Here is a 24,340-nt window from a genome sequence, read left to right as displayed (position 1 = left end):
CTCAAACCCTTTGAGATAGAGGACCCTCACTAATGGATCTAACTCCCTCTAAGAGGGTTTGTACTCATTGTGCTCGAGTTGGGAGATCTAAGCCTTGAAAGTGGTCATTGTCAAAACTGTGCACAAATTTGGGAAAATGCAAATGCCAGGCATGGTGTGGATCAATCTCCTTGATTTTTGTGCCAAGAAGTTGCGCCTTGACCTGAAGAACAACTCTCGAGAAGAAAGCTTGAAGAGATATGGCCTGGTTGATTAGACATGGCTACTCCAACAGAGGTAGGTAGGTGCTATCCACAGACATAGTTATGGCAGTAACTTTGAAAAGAGACAATGGTGAAACTAAAGTTGCTCAATCTCAATGATTGAGGTGCCAAGAAGGATCTTTGGAAGTAGAGAAACACTTCTCCAAAAGGAAGTTTAGAGAGATTTGGCCTGTGGAGAGAGATATGAAAGCTTCAAACTGACAGGGTGCTACTGTCTATGGTTGCCATGGAAGCCTCATTGAAGGTAGGAATGCAAATGAAGTTGGAGATAGGATCCAGTACTCAAACTGAGCTGAGAAGAGATGGAAAGGAGCTGAGAGGAGTGAAAAGAGAGTTGGGATATGCTCAACTGAGCTCTGATACCATGTGAAATACGCGGGATCTAGAGCATGGCAGATGCGGAAGCTATGGAGGTTGAAAGAGGAAAAAAAACTCATGAAGACATTGACCCTGACTAGGACAAATTGTTACACAAGTGAATTAGGTTCCAAGATTGAGACTTGGACTCATAAATATAATATTGTGTATTGACAGTGACATGACACTTTACTGGAAAGAAAAGAGTACTATCATTGCATTAGAAAAAGAGTGCAAGTACAATGCTTTATAGGAATTGAGTGGTGGTACTTTCTCCTACTGTGCATATGGGATTTTGGTCCTGAGCCCTCATTACTTCTCACAAAGGGACTAAAGTAGGTGTGATTGCAAATATCTCAACATAAAATGGATTTCTAGTGATCATTTTTCTTTGTGAGATCCCATTCACCTCTATGTTGATCAAGACACTATCATTCATGGGGGCCATCTTGCAAATCAGAACCATTCACGATGAGAAGTAGGGCGATCGAGTGCATAAATCTTCCTGATCACACATAAATACATTTTCACATGCAAAAGATCTCTTCATTGTGGTTCTCCATGTCCTCCATTGAGTCACCTTCTTCTTGAAAAGAAACCATGGCTTGAATTAAGCTTTTAATTAAAGCTTAATCTCTAAACTCATAAAGCAACAAAGCAATTGGTCAGTTAGGAGTTTAGGGGAAGTGAAAAGTGAAGAGCCTGCACTTGAGATGACTAGGTGGAAGGTAGATCTTGGCTAGGACTGTAGGATGTGTGCCTCCAAAGACAAGATTTCAACTTGCGTGTTTCAAGTAAGCACCCGATCCATTTAATAAAAATAAGTAGTATGGAATTATAATTTTCTTGGTTTAGATTTTTTTTCTAGTGCCTTAAAACTTGTTTTTTCACTTTAAATGGTTTTTAGTATTTATTTATATTTAATTTTATTTTCTAAAAATTAAAAATGGCTAAAAATGCTTAAAATGGTTCAAAAATTGCATATAAACATTTGTATAAAATATATGGGTGATCAATTACTAATTTTTTTTTTCCCATCGATTCTTTACTATTGAAAGTTTCTTGAAATTTTTAAAGAAAATTTTGGAAGATTTTTAACGTGTTTTAAAAATAAAAAATAATTATTTTGAGTGAAAATTATAGTATTTACTGATAAAAATAATGTTTTAGCTCAATAAAAAGTAGAAGTTCTCATGAGAAAACCGAGAGTATAGTTTCTAATGTTTTATGAAATTTTCTTGAAGTTAAAGAAAGAGAAAATTAATTTAATGATGTGTCCTTAAGAAAATATTCATATAAAATATGGTGTTTTCGACTTTACGTAAATGAAAGAGTGTTTGCAAAGTGTTCAATTATATCATATGGGACAAGGGAAACGTAAGAGTATTCTCAATTACTTCTAAGATTTATAAATTTGTTAAGATTTATTAAACAGATAACTTAACAATGAATAATTGAAATCATAAAAATTCATGAACAATATAGAAATTAACAATTGATTTATATGATGGCATGAGGGGAAGCCTCAACATCTCGACTAGAAATCTATATTTTATTTCTATAAACAGTTCTTAAGTGATCAAGATAATAAAGAGTGGAGGGTCACTATGATAATTTGTTAATTAAGGGGAGACATTAGGATTAAAATGAACTGTGTATGTGGACATGTAAGAGTGTGGAAAGAACTTGTTTTTGTCATGATTGATGTTTAGTTAAAGAAGAGATAAAGGATGTTACCATTGAAACATAAAAATAAATTAATTATTTAAACATTAATATCAATGTTGGATTGCACAATATGGAGAGGAGAGATGTTTAAAAGGGGAATTAAAGTTTACAATGGATTTGTGGAACGTTAGTTGATTGTTTTGAATGTTTACTGATTAGTAAGTAATAAAAGGAATTTATTATATAAAGGCGGAGAAGAAATAACTTAAAAGGAACTTAAATGGAGATGTGCAGATAGATCCATTGGATCCATGCCCTGAAACCAATTCTCTTAAATAAGGTCAAACATCCTAGGCTTAGTATCCTAGTGCCCAGTATAGAGACATAGCCGTGAAGGTTGAAAAAAGCGAAGTGCAAGACTAAGTAAGCTTACTGAGGTCTAGATATTTGCATGATAATAGTTGGACTACTACAAAAGAATGTCATAAATATCGGGGAAGGCTAGATAGAGTTATTGCAATTAGTGGCAAAAATATCACCTATCTAGTGCAACAACTCTTAGGAGTTGGCTTGGCAACCTGGTTAAAAGTGGCATTGGTCTTTGGCTAACATTCAATGGATTAGATGAATATTTGTACCTAATTTAATGGTGCATAGCAAGCTTTTAATTAAATTGTATTTAATTAAAAGTGGCTTTTAATTAAAAGTTGCAAGACACCATCAAAAAGTAGCTGGCCGGTACTTTTTAGTGGATAGATGTCACTTTTTGTGGTGGGTACCACTTTTTATTGTTGCATACCACTTCTATGTGGTAGGAATCATTAAGAAGTTATAAGACACCATCAAAAAGTGGTTGGCGAGCACTTTGTAGTGTTAGATGTTACTTTTTATGGTAGATACTACTTTTTATTGCTACATACCAACTTTTAGTGGTGGGCACCACTTTTACATGGTAGAGACCACTTTTTTATGGTGGCAACCACTTTTTCATGATGTCTTATTACTTTTTAGTGGTGTGTTATCACTTTTTAATGGTTGAACTGATGGTTTGTGGACCACTTTTAAGTTTTGCATAGCACTTTCTAGTGGTATTATACCCCTACACTAGTATAATACTACTATCTAAACATGAAGAACCACTTTAGAGCACTCTTATAAGCAAGATTTGTAATAGTATTCAAAATCTATATTTTGGATAGCCTTTCCTATGTGTATGAGAAACCAAAATTTATATGTGTATATACATATTCTATAGTCTTGACACTAAGCACTATATTTTTTGGGCTTTATGTTTTTGCAAGGAAGGGGATATGGATCACATGAAATTGCATGCATGCCACAAACCTATCCTACTAGACAATGCAACATTTTTTCCCTTCTAAGGCATACAATTCCTTGAGTCTGAGGAAGACCCTTTCATAGCCTTGTTCTTCATCCTGAAAGCAACAAAAAAATACAATATCTACATAATGAATGTTGCTTTCTATAATGAATTACAAAAATACAATATGCTAAAAACAACCTTTTTGCAACCTGAATGATGATTCCTACTAGCATGCATGCAGTCCATAATATCTACACTATGATTGCATAATCTACAAACCTATATGTACCCACACATGTATTGACTACAATTTGTGCATAAATAGAGGATTAGAACATCCCAGAAATAGAGGAAAATATATTATCTTTTACTTTTAAAAAAAGTTGATTTGGTTAGCCATGAGAGAGAGAGAGAGAGATAGAGAATAGCATAGGGATATATATATATGAAAATATTGAGATCAAATAGAGAAGAGAGAGACAGAGAGCTAGATGGTGGTGATTATACATAGAGAGAGAAGGAGCTAGTAGTGAATGTTTACATTCATTACCCAGACAATTCAATATATGTATACCCTCTATATCATGTGCATTTAGGGTCTATTTATAAATGTCATTATCTGTGAATTTTTCCTTAGTAAAATATAACCCTTTTCCAAATCTAACCCCCTCATGAGTCACCAATCTACAAAGTGGCATAGGAGGAGGCAACATCCTCCTCTTGATATAAAACTCACTCAACACATTCCTCATCAATCCTAGAGAGACATGCTTTTCTAGGTGTCTTGAGTGCTTCTTTCCTTTTCCAACCTAATCCTCCCCTTGACCACTATCATCACTCTTGCCTTCATCATCTAGACCCTTATTGTGCACATTAGTCTCTATAAACAGAAATGTTAGCAAGGAATAAAGAAAAATAGTAGCATTAAGGAAATCACATATAAATGAAAAAACAACACCTAATAATAAAAAACAACAATACACAAAGAATCATCTATAAATGAACATTGCATATAAATGACTACTTGTGTGCTAAGCAATGTTGTCAATGGTATTGGAGTCCTCATCTACCTGTGCTTCTCCATCAATGAAGATACATCTTTTTTGACCGTCCTTTCTCTGTTGAAGGAGTGTCCAAATGTCTCACACATGATGATTCTTCCTGGACAAATCCTAAATGTAGCTTCATGCGCACTTGATGGGTACATGGGGTGATACACATTTCCCTCTCTTGCCAAGCACTCTTTTAGGAGCCATAATATGCAATCTAAGCACAAAAGATAGAAATAATTAAAATCCATTATTTTAGTAATCTTTCAAGGTTTAAATAAAATTTGAGACCTTTTTTCATATATATAATGGATAGAGTAATATGGTTTTTGCCAAGTGTGGTGGTAAAACAAGAACAAAAAAGTACAGTGCTACACACCTTCCCCTTACCCACAAGTATGAGATTTATACTTTTTAGATGGATTAGTGCATGTGTTTAGATTCAAAGGGCTTAAAACCAATCTTCTAAATTTGATTAATAAATAAGGTCAAACCATGAAAAAGTTCTAAAGATAACTTGGATTGAGCTTAACAAAGTTCTAAAGATAGTTAACTTGGATTGAGCTTAACTTGAGAGTTCCTTGATTAATTTCCTTTAACTCATATTCCTTGATCCTTCAAATATCTACAATTCTCTTTTGTGAGCCATTTCATAACATCCATGATTTTCTTAAGGGAAATGGATCCACTTCATCTCAAGTTTGGGTGATTTGTAAGAACCTTTTACACCTTTGGATTGCATAACATTTGGCTTCACTCCAACCAATTCTTAGCATGGAATACTGAGAATATGATTTTCTCATATCCTCTTTAGATAAAGCCTCTAGTTGTTTTAGAAGACTATACAAAAAGATTCCTCCATAATTGCTTATAAAACTACTAACTAACTAGTTTCTACTCTATACTCATTGTCTAACTAGTTTCCACTCTATACTCATTGCAAATAGTGGAATGCCATTTATAAAGACTAATTGAAGAAATGCATTCCATTTATATGTGAATTTATATGTTTAGAATAATTGAAGAAATGCAACCCATTTGACATAGAAAGACCTCATGCAAGGTGAAAAGTGGAAATCATAATGAAAGTGGCTAATAAATATCTCAAGCAGATAATATAAGGCATGATAAGGAATAGATGCATGTATTATATGGAGGGGATCTTATATATATCAATGCACACTCTTCAATAGCAACTAGATGCTATAGGAGAGGAGAACAATGGTACCAATAGCATAAAATAAAACCTTCTCCATACCATTTGTGTCCCAAATGAAATGTTAGGCAATCTCCACACCATTTGTGTCAGACTAGTGGGGAATCAATTGTGCTTGCTTGTTCACCATCGTGACAATGATGTTACTCTAAAACATTTGGAATCGCCATGATGCTGTCCAAATGTTGTGCCACAAGGTGTAGATGATGTCTAGATGTCATGAGATGGGAAAAAAAAAGGGGAGGTGGAGCACCCCATCATTTGCATAAATGTGAATGGGATGCAAGTTCCATTTGGAGCTCTAACTATCCCTCTATCCATCCCTAATTTAGGGGAAAAAAGGGGAGATGGCAAAGACCCCCATTGTCCACATGGACGCGCGAACATAGATGCCATGCAAGCACTTGCTATCCCTCAATCAACCCTAGTTTGGGATAAAAAAAGGGGGCGAGAGGCTTCTCTTCCCTTTTTTACCCTAAATTACATCTAGACTAGATGCAACACCCTAAATGCAGTGTGCTTGCCACCTCCATTGCCCCTCGACCTCACATCATTGGGCTTCTCCTCTGCTACGACCCCTCGTTCTCCCCCTCCGTTGCACCTCCTCCTCCTCAAGGGGCTCCTCCATTATGCCTCCTCCTCCATGTGCAGCCAATCGTCTCCCCACTCAAGAGATATGGATTGCCTCTCTCTCTCTCTCTCTCTCTCTCTCTCTCTCTCTCTCTCTCTCTATATATATATATATATATATATATATATATATATATATATATCTCAATCCAAAGGGGGCTTTCATAGTACCTAGATTCTGATGGGCTGGAGGCGATTTTGATAGGAGTTATAGACGGTTACACCAGGACCTGATGGATTGCAATCTCGACCCAGCTATGGCTATTCTCGGTTTGGCTATGGAGCCTGTCTGTAATGGCTGCAAACCTCCACACTCATACACACCAAAATACCTCTTCCACACCCAACACACACACGCACGCACGCGCGCGCGCGCGCGCGCGCACACACACACACACACACATCCCACTCCTTGGTTTGGCTTTTGCACGAAGAAGATTTATTGGCCATGTACAAAATATTTTATTTTGAGCACCTCTCGAATAATATGCATGTGAATGTAGCTGACCTAGGATCCTCTTTTTCATGAAGATACAACAAATTTTACACCATTAAGGAACCAATATGCCTACACAAATAAATTATTTTAGTTTAATAAGATGGCATGACCTTACCATTAGCATTCCACACCTACATGAACTTAAATAATGTTGAGCATAAGATGGCATTGCAAAGGCAAGCAATATGACTTTGTGGTATACATGTGTAGAAGTAGCTTTAAATGTTTTGATGAGAAAGAAAGTCTACCCCCTTTTCAATATGACCCTCTCAGGCCAACTACATACCTTTAAGGTCCTAACACATGCAAATGCAACTTACCTATTGCTTGTAATACTTAGCAAAGGTAGCAAACAAAAGGTATGCATGTGCCAAGTCTCAAATCCTTACAACTACATACCTTTAAGGTCCTAACACATGCAAATGCAACTTACCTATTGCTTGTAATACTTAGCAAAGGTAGCAAACAAAAGGTATGCATGTGCCAAGTCTCAAATCCTTACAACGCATGGAAATCTCCCTCTACAATTGGGTAGATAATAGAGTAAGTAGATAGTTTTATGAAAATAAGTATCATGAAAGTAAGTAGATACTACTATGAAAATAAGCAGATTACTATATCAAAGTAAGATTACCACATGAAAATACATAGCTATGAAATCATAGTAATATTGCTACATAGATGTATAGTCAACATGGACTATTTAACGCACAGGGCAAAGACTCTTCAACTATGTCAATGGTGGTGGCTCTAGATCTAATCTAGCTACATGTATCCTTTGGATGAAGGTTGATCAAGGATTATCACGTAAGGATTCCAATACAAATTACCATTGGATTCTCACCACAAAGGTGTCATGAGTTTCTTCTATGCCTTGAGTCTCTTTCAACTAACCCAATTAGCAAAATATCCAAGTCAAATCCCTCTTACCACCACCATCCAAACAGAAAGTAAGTGCCTTAAGGGAGGTTCTACTATGATGTCACGCTAACACATTGACGGCCTATCGGTGACAAAAAGGTGGAATAATGGCAAGGCTACCATGAGTGAATGCTTCAAGGGCCTTGCAAAAAGCGAGTGGAAGGCAATGGCCTCAAGGGGGAAAGGAGTAAGCTATATGCCTCGAGAGCTTTTAAGAAAACAAGATAAATGGAAAAAAAACAAAAGATAAAATAATATAAATGATAATACAAATCAACACAAGAAATTTAAAAAATAAATATAAAATGATGTGACAGGAATATCCTCTAAGATATGAATGGTTATGGATCTTAAATTTTGATGAATCTGTTCATTTATTGTTTAATAATCTCGATTTGTGGTGATAGTTGCTGTAGTTTTTAGGCTATTCAAACCCTCTTAGGACTTCAGGTTTCACTAAGAAAGGGAGAGGTTCTTTTGAGTGAACACTACCTACAAAATCTATTTCCTCCAACCAACACAAAAGTTCTAAGGGTTGCAAGCCATCATAGAGAATGAAGGTGAATCAAGCAAGGTCAATGTGTCTTTGAGATGGGATCATGAAGGGCATGTGCACTACCTGATTGGTAGTACATTATCAATGACCTACTCTATCATGCACTACATTGATAGTATTAAATCAATAGAAGATGAGATTGATGACTACATTGATTATACTCTTGGTTATAGCAAATCAACTCCAGTGTGTCTTGACATACCCTTGGATGATAATAAGGATGGTGACGATATGATCATTTCAACATGCACATACAATGACAGAGGTGTCCACATGGAGCTACATGGCAAAAATGTCGAGGAGGAGCTATGTGTGGTCAGTAAAAGCAAGGATTTGTCTTCCTATGATAAGTCCATATTGGAATTCATTGAGGAGAAAGCTAGAATACTAGATTGAAAAATTTATTGGCGCTCTATGGACCTCCACGAAAGATGGATGAGCTCCCAATTATGTGTAATGGTATGATTGCTTTTGAGCTTCCAACTACACATGGTAAGAAATGAATTATGCGTATGAAACATAAACATGATGGTCACATGTGGTCGTGGCCAGCACAAACAAACATGGCAATAGAGTGCACATTGTGTTTGAGCTATTATTTTGGTAGTCTTCAATGCATTAGGATCACTTGCCCTTATTACATAACTGAGAGAAGATACAATGATGTTTTTTTCCATGGTCACTTGGATAGACAAGTGAGCATGGTTTATCCTACAAGTGTAGAGAATTCCAAGATAATGTGTTACTATTGTCAAAAGGTTGTTAGTTTTATAGCCATCTACGGATGCATGATCTATTACATATTGCCACTAGATCCTACAATGACACCTTTGGTGATCCATGTTGGGGAGCATGCTCACAATGTTCAACATGTAACCAAAAAGGGCAAATGTTCAAAAGGTGTGGAGTAATATTAGCACAGTCCTAAAGATTGAAAAGGATGGCCCATGAAAAATATACATGCTAGTCGCTTGGCAAATGTTATTTGAATATTTGACAAAAGAATATGAATCAGAGGCAAGTGAGGTGGATCTTAATCATTTGTTGGAAGAGAGGATACCACTTGTGCAAGATAAAGGGTAAGCTTGCATAATGATATTTTCTATTAATGCTGTGTTGCTACATTTGAAATAACCATTTAATGAAGGCATAGGTTCAAAGGTATTGTTTCACAAGAGAGAGCTAAACAAGGTCAGGTCGTTGATGATGGGTATGACAATATATTTCTATTGCAAAAACATTGTGTCTTCCCATTTTTCCATGCAAGTAAAATTCCTAGATAGGGTGATGCCAAGGCAAAATACTACTTGTTTAAAACATCCACCAAGGGACAAGCATTAGGGGTGGACTTAGTTAATCATATGAGGCAAACATGGACTAGAGATCTATGAGATGCATGGGTGCACTTCGATCACACCCATAGGGTTGATGGGTGGGCAACAATGTCTTGTTTTGTTTATGATCCTGAGTATATGGCAACATTATTATGGTTTATATTGAAGTTGAATTGTTGCTAGCAAATACTATGCTAATGTATCAATCATCAACTAGCATGAGAGCATTGCAGGTGATTGCAATATGTGAATTTAAAGAGGAGGACAAAGAGTCTCAAATATTTTTTTGGAGAAATTTGAATTATGTCGTGGTTCGATGTGACCATGATCCACTTGACTTTTGTTGGATGAGGCAAGTGCAAATTGACTGGCAATACAGGATGTGTACAATAGAGGACCTCACAACATAATGGAAGGGAAGGAACACTCTTGTCTTTTTTATTGGGAGTAAAGTTTACAAAAGCATACCAAGAAATTAGTCACTACAAATAAAAAAATGTATCACCTTGAAATATGTGAAGCATGGAGGCTAGCAACGACAACTCAATAGGCCTCTCCTATCTGAGCTTGGTGGGCACAAAATGTAAACAAGGATAACATTAAGGCTTTGGACATGTGGTTGAAATGGTGGGAGCAAAGAATTTTCCACTAGGGAGGAATTGAATCTCATGTGGGTGTATCATTTTCCTTAGATCATTAAAAGATTTGTTGGATAATGTATTCTTTGGGAGAGCTACTAACTCTTTTCTTGGATTTGACTTTGCAGGTTAATAAAAGTCCTTTGAAACATGCTCAAATTCCAAGCATAAATTTGTCAAATAGTGTCCATGCTAGTTGGTTGGCAAGTGAAGGTGGGAAAAAAAAATTCACTTTATGATGCATGTGTTAGTGATTTTTTAAATGCATATATTCAATGTACAAAGAGATTGGGATGTACCACATGCAAGTTTATGGGATTTGGGCCTTCTCTAGACTCTTTCTTGGCTAGTGCTAGTAAAAGGGAATCCCCAAATCCCACTTTGTTTGCACGTGCATTTCAAGGTGTTGTAGCTAGTAGTCCTTTATATGAGGAGCCCATAATGCAAAGTGATAGGGAGACTATGCATATATGAAAAAAGGGGAAAGTTGAGCAATTGGAAGTTCTAAAAAATGAGGATACGTGATGGAGTCAAGGCAACACAAAATCAGGGGCCAACCACAGAGCATATAGTTTGATGATGGAAAGATGGAAGAGATATATATCTAGAATGATGATGGGGATGAGGAGATACCAATCAAGCCCTTTGCAAGTGGAGTAAGTGCACCAAATGCGGGAACATCGACCTATGTAGAAGAGGTAGAAGTTGCATAAGAGGAATGGGCTTTACGAAGGATGCCACCTAGCTGTGTGAGAAAGTGTTTTGGTATGGAAGCTAGAAAGAATTGCAACAACAAAATACAAAGTCATCAAGTAGGGTTAGTCACACCATGCTTTTAGTCTGAAAGGGCCTATAAGGACAAGGCCATTGCACAATAGATATGGTTTTGTAATCATGATGTTAGGCATACAAATGCTATACAAAATCTATTGCTGATTTAGAAAAGCTCCCAGCTAATCCGAACTGCCCTACCATTGGAGGACCCATCGGCGGTTACGCCCACCCACTTTCCTTTGATGATGAAATCATCTTTAGTTTTTTAATTACCTACAATACATTTATTGGAACATATACAACCAACTTCCTTAATTAGTCTGTTAAATCACATGTTCCTTCTCGTAATTCATCTCATGGACACGTATACAATTCAAAAAATCCTTGAATAAAACACACTTCTTTATTATATTGGAAGTTTATTACAATTTCCATCTTTTTGACCCTGCAAAAGATACACAGAATTCCACGAAGGTATTTTGCCCACCAAGATTCCACCCTTGTAACTAGTATTTAGGGTTCTAGGATCCCATCCTAGGTCACGAAGGGGCTTGTCAAATTCTAGGAACAATGCAAGATTTAGGGCCAGAGCCCCCCCTGGCACCCACATTTCTACTGCTCGAGACTATCCCTACGGATAGACCTTTCGCTCTATGAAGCTGATCTAAACCTCTCGAAGTGATAACCATGATCCCCTTGGAGTAGGGTCTCGCAGAGCTAGCTTGGCGGTAGCCTAGCGTGACCTTTTCTTTTATCCTGTTTGTCAATTTTTTAAATCAGAGATCTAGATTCTAGCAAACATAAACAATCCTTTTAAACATATATCAAATGATGTAGTGACAATCACACCATCGTGCATCTCACAGCTTCCATAGCCAAGGTAGACCTTATCCTAAGGTAACCTTACATTCTAATGAGGATTCTCCTCCCCATTAAGAAGTGTTGAGTACATCTCTTACAACATGTTAAGCAATTTGGGCTATCTTACCCAACATAAGCAAAATTCCTTAAAGAAATATATTGTGCCAATAACTTAACGAGATGACTTACAGATCCCTTTAAATAGAGTTTGACTTTTTAAGCGTGAGTCAATACTTAACCTTGTCACGTTTGACAATAATTATATTGATTTATTTTACTAATCTTGAGTGCACATAAAGTCATATGTGCAATAACCTCTTGTAACTATTTCCATCATGATTCCATGATTTAGAATCTCACTTAATCTAACTACAAATCATAGCGATTAATTGTGTATGCATGTACTTGTATGCTTTCTAGATAAAACTCTCTAGATGAAACTGCGAATTCATGTAAGTGTAAAATATAGAGCTAATATTTTATGTAATTAATTCTTATACAAATGTTGTCAGTGCAATCTAACAAGTAGCTCTTGACATACTGTTTGATGCAAAGGCTAATATTTATTTTTTGTAGAAATTTGGCATAAACCTTATTATTTTATATGGCAAAATAATAACCTAGTAGTGAATAACCTGGTTTGGCATGACGCCATTGGGAATTTTGTCTTTGCCCATGCTTACGTTGGCCATACTCAATGTTCCGTTGGTAGTGGCAACTCCGCAAACCTCAGTCACTCCTGTATCTCTAGCAATACCCATTCCTTGACTAGTTGCGATGGTTCCCATGGTCTTTCCACTGCGTCGCTTTGGAGCCATCATCCACAAGTGGATTCAAGAGATGAAGAAGGAGGAATGAGTTTGAGATGGGAGAGCATAAGAGAAGATGGCTTGGTCGAAGATTGAGACAGGGAAAATTAAGCTAACTCTCTTCCTCGTAGCCTCTTGGGGTAACCTCTCTCTCTCTCTCTCTCTCTCTCTCTCTCTCTAGCTCCGTCTCGTAGCCTCTTGGAGGAGTATCCTTCTACCTCCCTCTCTCTACCTCTCTCTCGCAGCCTCTCGGGGTCTCTTTGTGCTTCTCTAAACTGCTCCCCATGCCTCATATTTATAGCTGAATTAAAGAAGAAGGATTGTGGCTGAGAAGAAGAGCTCTTTATGGAGGGGATCTTAGTAAAATCAGTGATCTGAAACTTCTAAGATGCAATCTGATGTTCAAATCACAAATCTGATGGCTACATTGACTTTGAAAGTGGGGTAAAACTAGAAGACACTTGATTAGAAATCTTCTAGATCACTCCTTGTTCTTCTCCCTGCTCGAAGTGTTATTTTCTGCCTGTAAATTGAGATGGCGACGCGTGCGATTTTGCCAATCCTTCTCTTTGTATTAAATCTCCAAAACTAGCCGAAAAAACCACTTGCTTTTTTTACATGACATCCTATTCTAGAAATTTCCATAGCTTTTATTCATACTATACATATTAATACTAGTGACTAATATGGCTCATAACTCTTGTTCACGTGGTAACTTCCATGATGGGTGGCTACAGTCCTTGTCAATCCAAAAAAAATTCTGGGTTATGATTCTCCATTTTTTTAATGAAATTAAATAAAAATTGTTAGTTATTAACATTGGTTAATTTTTACTTTAGTTAGTCTTTAGTTAGTAACCTTCCTAACTTATTAATTGACTAACTAACTTTCAAACTAACCAACTAACTTTTATTGTGTGGAAGTATTACATCCTCCTCCCCTTAGAGAAATCAAGATATCCTCATCTCGAGAGAAACTGTGGGTATTGTTGATAAAAAACATTTTCGTCTATCCATGTCACATCTTCTTTAGGATAATCCTTCCATTGGACAAGGTATTCTCTAAGGGATCTACTCCTCAAATTTCTCTCCCTTACATCAATTACTCTGTTAGGTTGTAGCTCAAGGACTCCTTAGCTAGGTATTATAACTTGTTGATAATCAAGGATATGGTTAGGGTTAGCTACTTATGCTTTCAATAAGCTAACATGAAATACATTGTGGATTTTTATATCCTCAGGGAGTTGTGTCTTGTAAGCGCTTGGTCCCAAGCACTTGAGAACCTTATAGGGTCCATAATATCTTGGACTTAGCTTCTTAAATTCTCCTAAAGACAAATAACTCTTCTTTGGATGGACACGAATAAAGACCATGTCTCCCTCTTTTAAGATTCGTTCTTGCCTTTTTAGATCAACATACGCCTTTTCTCGGTCCTTAGCAGCTTGAATATCCTGTTTGAAAATCTTGATTTGATAATCCATTTCTTGTAACATTTTTCTCAAAGCTTCTACCCTTAGAGTAGGATCGAAAAATTAAGTGGCATACGGAAATCTTGACCATATAGCGTTTAAAATGGAGTCATCTGAATACTTCGATGATAGGAGGGGCATTATAGGCAAATTCTACTAAGGGTAGATATTGAATCCACCTTTTAGATTCCTTGCTACAATATGCGTGTAGAATATCCTTAATCACTCAATTAACTCGTTCTGTCTGCCATCAGTTTGTGGATGATAAATAGTACTGAAACAAAGTTGGGTTCCAATGGCTTTAAATAAACTCTTCTAGAAGTATGATGTGAAAAGAGAATCACAATCACTGATGATCCTTTCAGTAACCCATGTAACCTAAAAATCTCTTTTACAAAAATTCTTACAATATTTAAAGCTTTGTAACTAGTTTTTGTTGGAATAAGACGAGCGACCTTTGTTAGCATGTCTACTATTACCATCATTAAGTTATATCCTCCTTGTACAGAAGGTAACCCAAATACAAAGTCCATGATAATAAACTCCCATTTCATCTGGGGAATATCAAGTGGTTGGAGTTTTCTTGGTAACTTGACACGTTCAAATTTTACCCTTTGGCAATTTAGACATTCAATGACATGCTTAAGTACATTGCCCTTGAGTCTTTGCCAATAATATCGTTTCTTGAGACAACATTAAGAGTTTTTGCATACCCTGAGTGTCCTGAAAAAGGAGAGTCATGTGCTTCCCAACGTATCCTTCTCTTGAGAGTCCTGACTTGAAGGAATGCATAGTCTCATTCTGAAATAAACAAATCCTTCGTCTTCATCTGTGGAGAATTCTTGATACTTAGTCTTGAGTTTGGGATCTTGTTACTTGGTTTTATCCTCGGTAGTCGTTGAGAGCTCCATCTTTCTTCTTTTGGAATAATATTGGGGCTCCCCATGGTAAACTACTTGGCCGTATTTACCCTTGTTCTAGCAGTTGCTTGAGTTGCTCTTTTAGTTCGATGGCTTCAGGAATAGACATTTTGTAAGGTCTTTTTGCCACTGGAGCGGCTCCTAGAACAAGTTTAATCTCATTATCAACTTCTCTTTCTAGAGGTAACTCAGTTAGCTCTTTAGGAAATATGTCGACGTATTCTTTTAACCAAAATGGTTCTTTTGACCATCTTGATTTATCTTGTTAAGCTTGATCAAATAAATAGGTAATCCTTTCTTCCAGCCTTTCACAATTCGAGAAGCTTTTGCTAATTGAACTTTAGGTTTCCTTGTTTCACCTTGTGTAGTTGCTAATTCATCGTTCAAATCCTAAAATGTGACTTGACCTTTTCCACAGTGGATATGAGCATCATTGGGAATCAGCCAATCCATTCCTAGTAAACATTTGTAAGCTCCTAAGTTTATTACTCTAAACCTCATACTTAAAAGGTTTTCTCCTAGGTTAAACTCTACCTTGGCATTTTGCTGTGTAGAAAGTACTTCCTTTCCATTTGCTAATTCCACAAGTAGTTTTGATGCATTTACTGTATCTATTCCTAACTTCTTAGCATTCTTGGGTGAAATAAATGAGTGTGTACTTCCACAATCAATCAAAACTTTAAATGATTTACCTCGATGACTAGCTGATGTCTGTATTATTGAATATTGATGATTTGGACCTTTCCTGTGGAATGTAGCATGAATAGTTGCTCTTTCAATATCTTCATCCATAATACGGTCTTCCTCCCTATTAATTTCTTTTAGGCTAATATTTGACATTCTTTCTCTATTTATACATGTGGACCATTGCAATCTGCACTCTTCTTAGATCAACCCATATATTGTTAAATGCATTGTATGCAAAAACAATTTTTCTTTTTGGATTTTCTTATGGCATATGCCCTTCAATATGAATGTATTTTCCAAAAACATGTGGAATCTTACAATTCATAGCAGTCCTTGCAACTGATACTTCAAGGGCCCAAGGCAACCCAAATGCACTTATTCTATTATATTTAAGATTTTTAAACCATAATCTAGAGATAATGTGAAAACCTTTTCAACTAATACCCACAGTATCACATGTCTCTATGATTTCATTTGGTTTTATTGTGTCCTTTAATCCCTTTATCAATTCTTTGAGAGTTGGGACTCTCAAATCCACATTTTGAGGTGACTCTAGAATCCTCAAATTATCTTTCTTATTCATGGTCTCTTCTAAAAGATTGATTCTCTCCTCACTCTCTCGGATATTAATGCATGATATGTTAGAGACATATTTGTTTGCAAGATTTAGTCTTATTTTCTTTCCTCTCTTACAAAAGTTAGTTATATTTTGTACTTATCTCTTCCTCTCTCTGAATCCTATTGGAGTTTCCTTCAAGTATGCTAGCTTGTCTTGTAATGACTTATTAGCATTTTGTCAATCTTATATGTTAGCTAAAAAATACTTTTTTTTGCAATTAATAATACTTTTTTCATTTTATGCATTTGAGCCATATATGTGTAAGATGTAGATCATAATGCTGTACAACAGCCAAGCATCCCACTGTAACCTTCTCCAACATATCTTATGTAGTCATAAATATTGAAAAAAGGAGGATGTTTACCTATAGAAGGGTCCTTGGGATAAATATTTCCATCCACCCACAAATCTATATTCTTCTTTTCTTGTATTTGAAATTCATTAGCCTCTATCTCATTTGTCGGTATACTTGATGATGTAAGATGTATAAATCTGAAATCTAGTTGAATGGTAAGTTTGTACTTGCATGTACTTGCATTTGTGTTACTTTAAGAGGTATTGCTAAATATTTTAGCAAATCAACCACAAATGGAGCTCACAATTATATGAAAGTATGTACAAAAGAAGAGAACAGTGAAAGAAAATAGTGTGTGAAAAGTAGATGTGGGAGCAAAAAAATGCGATTTTGATGCTGAGAGTGGATTTTAAATGTCATTTTTGAAGTAGAATAGAGCCTAGGAAGCCGTAAAAGACCAAATTTTCATGCAAAATGAAACAGTTGTGGATTCATGAGTTGGAGTTTTCCTAGATAGAGTTTGATGCTAGGAACCCAATGCAAGTCTCAGTTTGTCGATTGTTTGACCCCCCGTTTAATCCTCGCAAGGTTTTGTGTTATGAAGCAGCTATGTGATTTGAGAGCCAAAAAGTGTGTCATGATGGCTAGGTTTATAGATTTCGACATCATGAAGCCAGTCGTCTAGAAGGATCTCGAATCTGAGCTAGTTTGTTCTTCCAAAAGTGGAAAAACCACTTGGCAAATAGTGTGAACACAAAAATATTGAACTGGTTTAAAAAAAAACCAAAATTTTAAGCTTAATGAAGCTTTAGGATATGAAGTATCACGATTTTTGGAAACATGTTGGAGGGAGGGATACCATTTTTTGGCGCCCCCAAATTTTCATTTTTTAATCATTTTTTATCTATGACATTAGGAGACAAGCTCTTGGCAGCAAGATGCATCAATTCTTTGCCCTCCATCACTTCAAAAATGATTAAAAATGGCGCATTCTACAAAAATATTTGATTTTAGTATTTCTCTCTCCTCTCTCCTCTTGTGGTTTGTTCTCATGGATCAATGTAAAAGAGAGGGGTATGGGCTAAGATGATGGACATTTTTGATCGTGTGATGATGCAAGAGTGAAAAGAGATGCGAACCGACGTTGGACAGATCGTCAATGGCCGTGAAAGAGCATTAGTGGGCCTCCAAGTTTGACAAATGCACGTCATAATGAGCAATTTTATGAGAAAAAGGTAGATTTTATCGTTTTATGATCAATTGTTCTTTGAAATGGTTAGAAATGCTTGGATTTGATTGCCATACTCTGATTGATCAGCCATGTTGAAGGAATCATTAAAAAAATCAGTCGTATAATAATTTTATGTTAAAACCTGAGACTAGGCAGTTTAAGGGAAAATATGCAAATTTTGGGTTTAACTTTCTAACCAAGTCTCGGATCACCAAGCTTCAAAAAGGAAAGTTGTATCTCTCTTTCCAATATAGAACTCTCTAGAACAACTCAGATTCAAATTCTTTGATTTGTTGTCCTGAAACAGCTCTACATAGCCTACAGTCCTAAATTTCTATATGCAGTCCGCTTTAGACATCGACCTTCCAGAGACCATAACTTTCATATTCTTGCTCAGATCAACACCAAACTTGACAGATACCTTTAGTAAGTGTCAAAGCACACTTTAAATATTCTATCCATCATTTACAACCATATGATTAATAACAAATTTCAAAAAATTGAATTGCCCCCCAAACAATAAACTGGAAGCAACCTACTCTACGTATAGTATGACCATTACTTACATCTCCCTTTATTTACAAGATTCTGTAGATATATTTCTTTAGATGGAACCCATTGATTCTATTGTTGTGAACAATCCCATCTAAATCTTGTAGCAAGTAAGTGCCATTTTCAAACTTCTGCTTGATGAGGAAAGGTCCTTCCCATCTAACTCAAAACTTGGTTTGAAAAGCGGAGTCCAAGCTACTGTCATATCTCATAACTAGCGTTCCCTTTGCAAGATTCTTCTTCTTCAGTTGTGTATTGAACCATTTCCTTCTCTTCACAATTTTTTTTTCATAACAACCCATTGCTTGTTGCCTATTCAACTGTAGGGTATGCAAGTTTAGACCTTTGTCAAGTCACAAATCTGTTTGATCTAACTGATGCTTTCTTACAAATTCCATCATAGGGAACATTACATTCATAGGTAATAAAGCATCTTGACCATATAGGGACCATGTACTAACTAAAAAGGGGTGAATCTTGTACTTGTCTTTTGCATTGTTCTACAAGCCCACAAAGCTTGATGTAAATAATTGTCCCAATCTTTAGGATGATCTTCCACCAGCTTAAAGAGAATCTTCTATAACGTTCCATTGAATGCTTCCACCATTCCGTTGCATTGAGGGTAATAAGGAATAGCAAATTTGTGTTTCAAGTCTAGTTTCCCTATTAATTCTCTCAATATCTTATTTCTAAAATCATGAACTTGATTTGTCACTATTTCTAGTGGTATTCCAAATCTATAGCATATGTCCTCCATGAGGAACTGAGTTACATCCTCTTTCTTGCAATTCCTTGTAGCCTTAGCTTCAGGCTATTTGGTCATATAATCAACTACAGTAAGGATGTAATACTTTCCTGTTTTTGTACCACTCAAATGTCCAATAAAATACAAACCCCACTTCTCAAACAGTCCATAAGCAACAATGGCTTTAGCAGGCTCTGAAATCAGTACCCTTTTTGCATATGATTGGCAAGCATGACAAATTTTACACCAATGAGCAATATCAGCACTTAGAAAAGACCAAGTTAGTCATGCTACCATAATTTTCCTTTTGGTAAGCTCTATTGAGATTTGCAATCACATCCATACTTCCTCTTTATAAGAGCAGATAAGTTGAGGACATGCAAGCTGCAGGAATCCCATAGGCATAGAGAGAAAGACTTCTATCACCTACCCAACTCTATTTAACATTATACTTGCTTGTCATTCTCATATGAGATGAATGCAATGTCATTGTCATTCTACTTTTCAACTTAGTGTACTTGATGCTTGGTTTGTGTCCTTCAGTCAAGTCTTTTTGTCTCTGTCATGTCCAAGTACATATTAGTTTGGTCTATGTCTATGAGCCTCCATAGTTGCCGTGCTCTAGATCTCATGTTTTCACATGGTATCAGAGCATACATGAGCATGGCTTAGCATGTTTTTGGTCATCTCTCTTCTCTATCAGCTCTCCTCCATCTTGCCCCTAACTAATGACCTCAGTTCTCAACTCTACCTTCACCGATCTGTCATGGCAGCCATAGCCACATAGTACCTACCTTTGATGGAGCTCTCAAATCTCTTGATACAGACCTTAACTTCACATGCTTTCTTATAAGGGGTTGTTCACATCCCAACACCTAAATCGTCGACATTGCTACTCGTTGGCTCTGGCATTATCCAGATTTGTGGTCACTGCCTATTTTTTGGGTCCACCTGGTCGTACAATTTGCTGTATGTTGCGCATCATCTTGCAAGCATAGGGCTTCTTTAGCCCTTTGTATAGCCCTACTCCCCACCCAAGATTTGCTAGAATGTCGGCATGTACCCACTGCTATCGTCAATTTTATCAGACAGGTTTGAAACCCTAACACAGTCCTCCATAGCCAAGAGTACTTGAGCTTTTTCCTCTTCATTTTCTCTCTCCTACCACTTGGATTAAGACATTGTCACTTTGATTTGCTAGGCCACTGAAGACTTTAGCAAGATTAATCCTCAAACCATTGAGGAGGGAAGATTTTGGATATTTTTCTTGCAAATCTTTTGAATCATATCCCTTTCTCAAGCTTCTTTTTCACCTTGTCACTCAAGTCTACGACCAAACCAAATGAGAATCAAATCAAGGAGGGGATTTGGAAGATTTGGAGCAGATTAGAGTAGATTTCTAAAGGTTCTTGAAGATCTCAAGTCCAAAAGCAAGCAACACTCAATTTGTCATAACTAGTATCTCTTGATACTACTCATATAGTTTCTCTTGACACTTGTGCACACTCAAGATCAACCTTTGAGCTAAAAACTGGGAATTCTTGGAGCTGATTTGCTACTAGCTTTGTAACTTCAACATGGGAAAAGACTCTCCAACCATCAGGTTCAAAGGGGTTGGGTTTCACACCTGGCAGATCCACACTAAGCTTATCCTAGTGAAGAAGGGTCTCTGGGCCATCACAAGTGGCAAAGAAAAGAAGCCTCATGATGCGGACCTAGCATTCACTTGGCAAAATAATGATGATAAGGCTCGGGCCATTATCAAATTGGAGCTAGATGATAGATATATCCACCATGTGGATAACTATGATACTTCACATGATACATGGAAGAGACTTGATATTCTATTTGGTGCACAGTCTAAGTCATCAAAGTATGGTATCTTGATTGAATTTTTCAAGCTTGACATGAAGTCCAACACATCACTTGCCACACATCTAAATTACATGGAAGGACTTCTAACCAAGCTTATAGGAATCAACATTAAAATGGAAGAAGATGTTTGCATTGGTATTCTGCATAAAAGTTTGCCTCTTGAATATAATAATGTATCAACAATCTTAATCAATATGCAAAACCCTAAGCTTGTTGATATCCAGGCATCACTATTAGAGGAGGAAAAGAAGCTAAAAACTAAGGAAGAACCAAGCACAGTTAGAGATGAACAAGCATTATGTGTTGGCAACATGTACAAAGGCAAGAATGATGAGCTTTTCTGTGATTTTTGCAAAAGGACTGGACACACCAAGAAGTTTTGCCATGCCAAAAAAGGTCCTAGAAGGCCTATCTTGCTACAGTTACAGAAGAAGAAGACCATGGAGCAAAAGAAGAAGAAGAAGAAGAAGAAGAAGAAGAAGAAGAAGAAGAAGACCACCATGAGAAGGACAAGCCTCATCAGTCCTTCTACGCTTACTTTGATAGATTGTTTTAGCCTTGCAATGTCTAAAGCCCAAATGTCTTTATCATAAGCTTGTAAACTCCTCATGTAGCCTTGTACTATAGCCTCTGTACACTTTGTGAGGCCCCGGTTATAGCCTCTGGATGTCCACCATGTTTGTGGTACCCACACTTAGCCTTTTCTACGATAACCTCCGATGTTTTGCCATGTTTATTGTGTGCCCACACTTTGCAGGTGTTGCTCTCACTAAAGCCTCTACACACTTTGTACTTTCTAGTTGTGATTGAGGAGGGGTGTTGAGATTTGCAATCACATCCATGCTGCCTCTTTGTAAGAGCAGATAAGCTAAGGACATCCAGGCTGTAGGAATCCCATAGGCACAAAGAGAAAGACTATCACCTACCCAACTCTATTTAACATTGTACTTGCTTGTCATTTTCATATGAGATGAATGCAATGTCACTATCATTCTGCTTTTCAGTTTAGTGTACTTGCTGCTTGGTTTGTGCCCTTTATTCAAGCCACTTTGTCTCTTTCATGTCCAAGTACATATGAGTTTGGTCTATGTCTATGAGTTTCCATAGCTTCCATGCTCTAGATCCCGTGTTTTCACAAGCTCAAAACCAAAATGACCACCACATGCTTCTTCATGAAAGGAAGATAAGCAAGCAAGAATCTCAAAACTATCTAGCACCATTCTTAGTACATTATCAATCCCCTTCATGTACAATTGATCATTTATGAGCACATATGCCATGGTGTTTTTGACAATGGCATACCTTTTGTATTTATCAACCAATGAATTTAACTCCCCAGTTTTTAGAAACTCTTCAATTAGATGAAGGCTTTCCCTGCCCTCATATCTAGGATTATCCACTCTCATGGCAGCAACATATTAGGAAAGAGCATTTTCAGCCAATTCATGAGCTATACGGTTGTTCTCCTTGCCAATATGCCAAATTTCAAATTTTTGCACCTACCTCATGAGGCCTTTTATCTTAAATAGACAGTCCTTCAAAATATCTTTGTTGACTTTCCAAACATTTTGAGCCTGTTTGACCACCAACATAGCATCTCCTTTTGCAACTATCTTCTTGTATCTAGCTGAATACATTCTTTCAGGCCAGCATGTAAACTTGCATATTTAGCTTCATTGTTACTTTGTATCTCCTTACTTTCTTTAATTCTAGAAAAGACTTCTCAATTTTTAGTGTCCATAATTACAAAACCCAGTCCTCCCTTTTTCCGCACTCTTCTGTAACTGCCATCAAAAAACAAGGTAACATCTTTACCCTTCATCTCCTCATGAATTTGTGGATGTGGAATTAGTTTCCATCTTATAACAGCTGCACTTTCAACATGTTCTTTATAAGTTGAAATATCAGCTAAGCTAGCTCTTACAGTATCCCCCTTCAAACATGTAAATTCAAATTCTTGCAAAGCCAGCAGCCACTTTTAGTAACTGTTGGAGCATTTTCAACAGATCGCAAAACATGTGGAAGTAACTGAGAACCAGCAAGTACTACAAATGGTTTCTGAATCAAGTATGATTTCCATCTTTGAACTGCATATACCAGCCCCCATACCAACAATTCCTCTTCCATCTAGGCTTTTTCAGTCGCTCCAATGGATCTGCTAATATAAAACATAGGCCTCATATAAGACATCCCCTTTTCCTTCGGCATTAAAATGGCTCCCACTGCATTTTTCCCAACATTGATGTACTAATGAAGAAAGGTGAGGTATAAGAACTGGCAAAGTGCTTAAATTTTCTTTAATCTACAAGAATGAGTCCTCTTCAACTTGCATCCAAACTGAAGGATCGCTTTGAGTTACTTTCTGTAAAGGATATACATACTTAGTCGGCATATGGAATGATATTGATAGATACCTCAACTTTTGAACAAAGCTCATCAGTTCTTTTACAGCTTTTGGAGAATCCATAAGAACTAAAGCCTCAACTTTACTAGGCTCAGGTGAAATACCATTAGCAAACACTTCATGACCTAAGAGTATCACTTTAGTTCTTGCTATTTTACATTTATCAGGGTTCAACTAATCACCATCCTCATCAAGTCTGCAAAAAACTTCATTAAGTTTTTGAGAGTATAATGCCCTTGAGCTGTACACACAAAAGTCGTCCATAAATAACCACAAAGATTTTCCAATGAAAGGGGCAAATATCCAGTTAATCCATCTTGAAAAGCTGATGTATGCATTCATTAGAACAAACACCAGCCTTTTGATCCAAGATCTCATCCTGAAATATAAAAGATAGTAGTCCCTCTTAGTTGCTGCATTAAGAGGCTTGAAATCAACACATACTCTCCACTTTCCATTCTCATTTGGCCTGATTACAATAGGAGACACCCACTTTGCATCATCAACAGGATAGAAAAAACTCGTATCAAACAACTTTTGAATTTCAGCTTTAAGTACATTTTCCTAAATTGTACCAAGTCTTCTAAGTTTTTGAACCACCAGTTTATACCCTTCTTTCAATTTGATATGGTGCACAATGTTGTT

The sequence above is a fragment of the Lygodium microphyllum genome, chromosome 5 (genome assembly GCF_053477565.2).
Source record: "Lygodium microphyllum isolate KBCC chromosome 5, Lygodium_microphyllum_v1.1.10, whole genome shotgun sequence".
NCBI classification, from domain to species: Eukaryota; Viridiplantae; Streptophyta; class Polypodiopsida; order Schizaeales; family Lygodiaceae; genus Lygodium; species Lygodium microphyllum.
The sequence above is the reverse complement of the archived record's forward strand: the minus strand, read 5'-3'. Positions refer to the sequence as shown.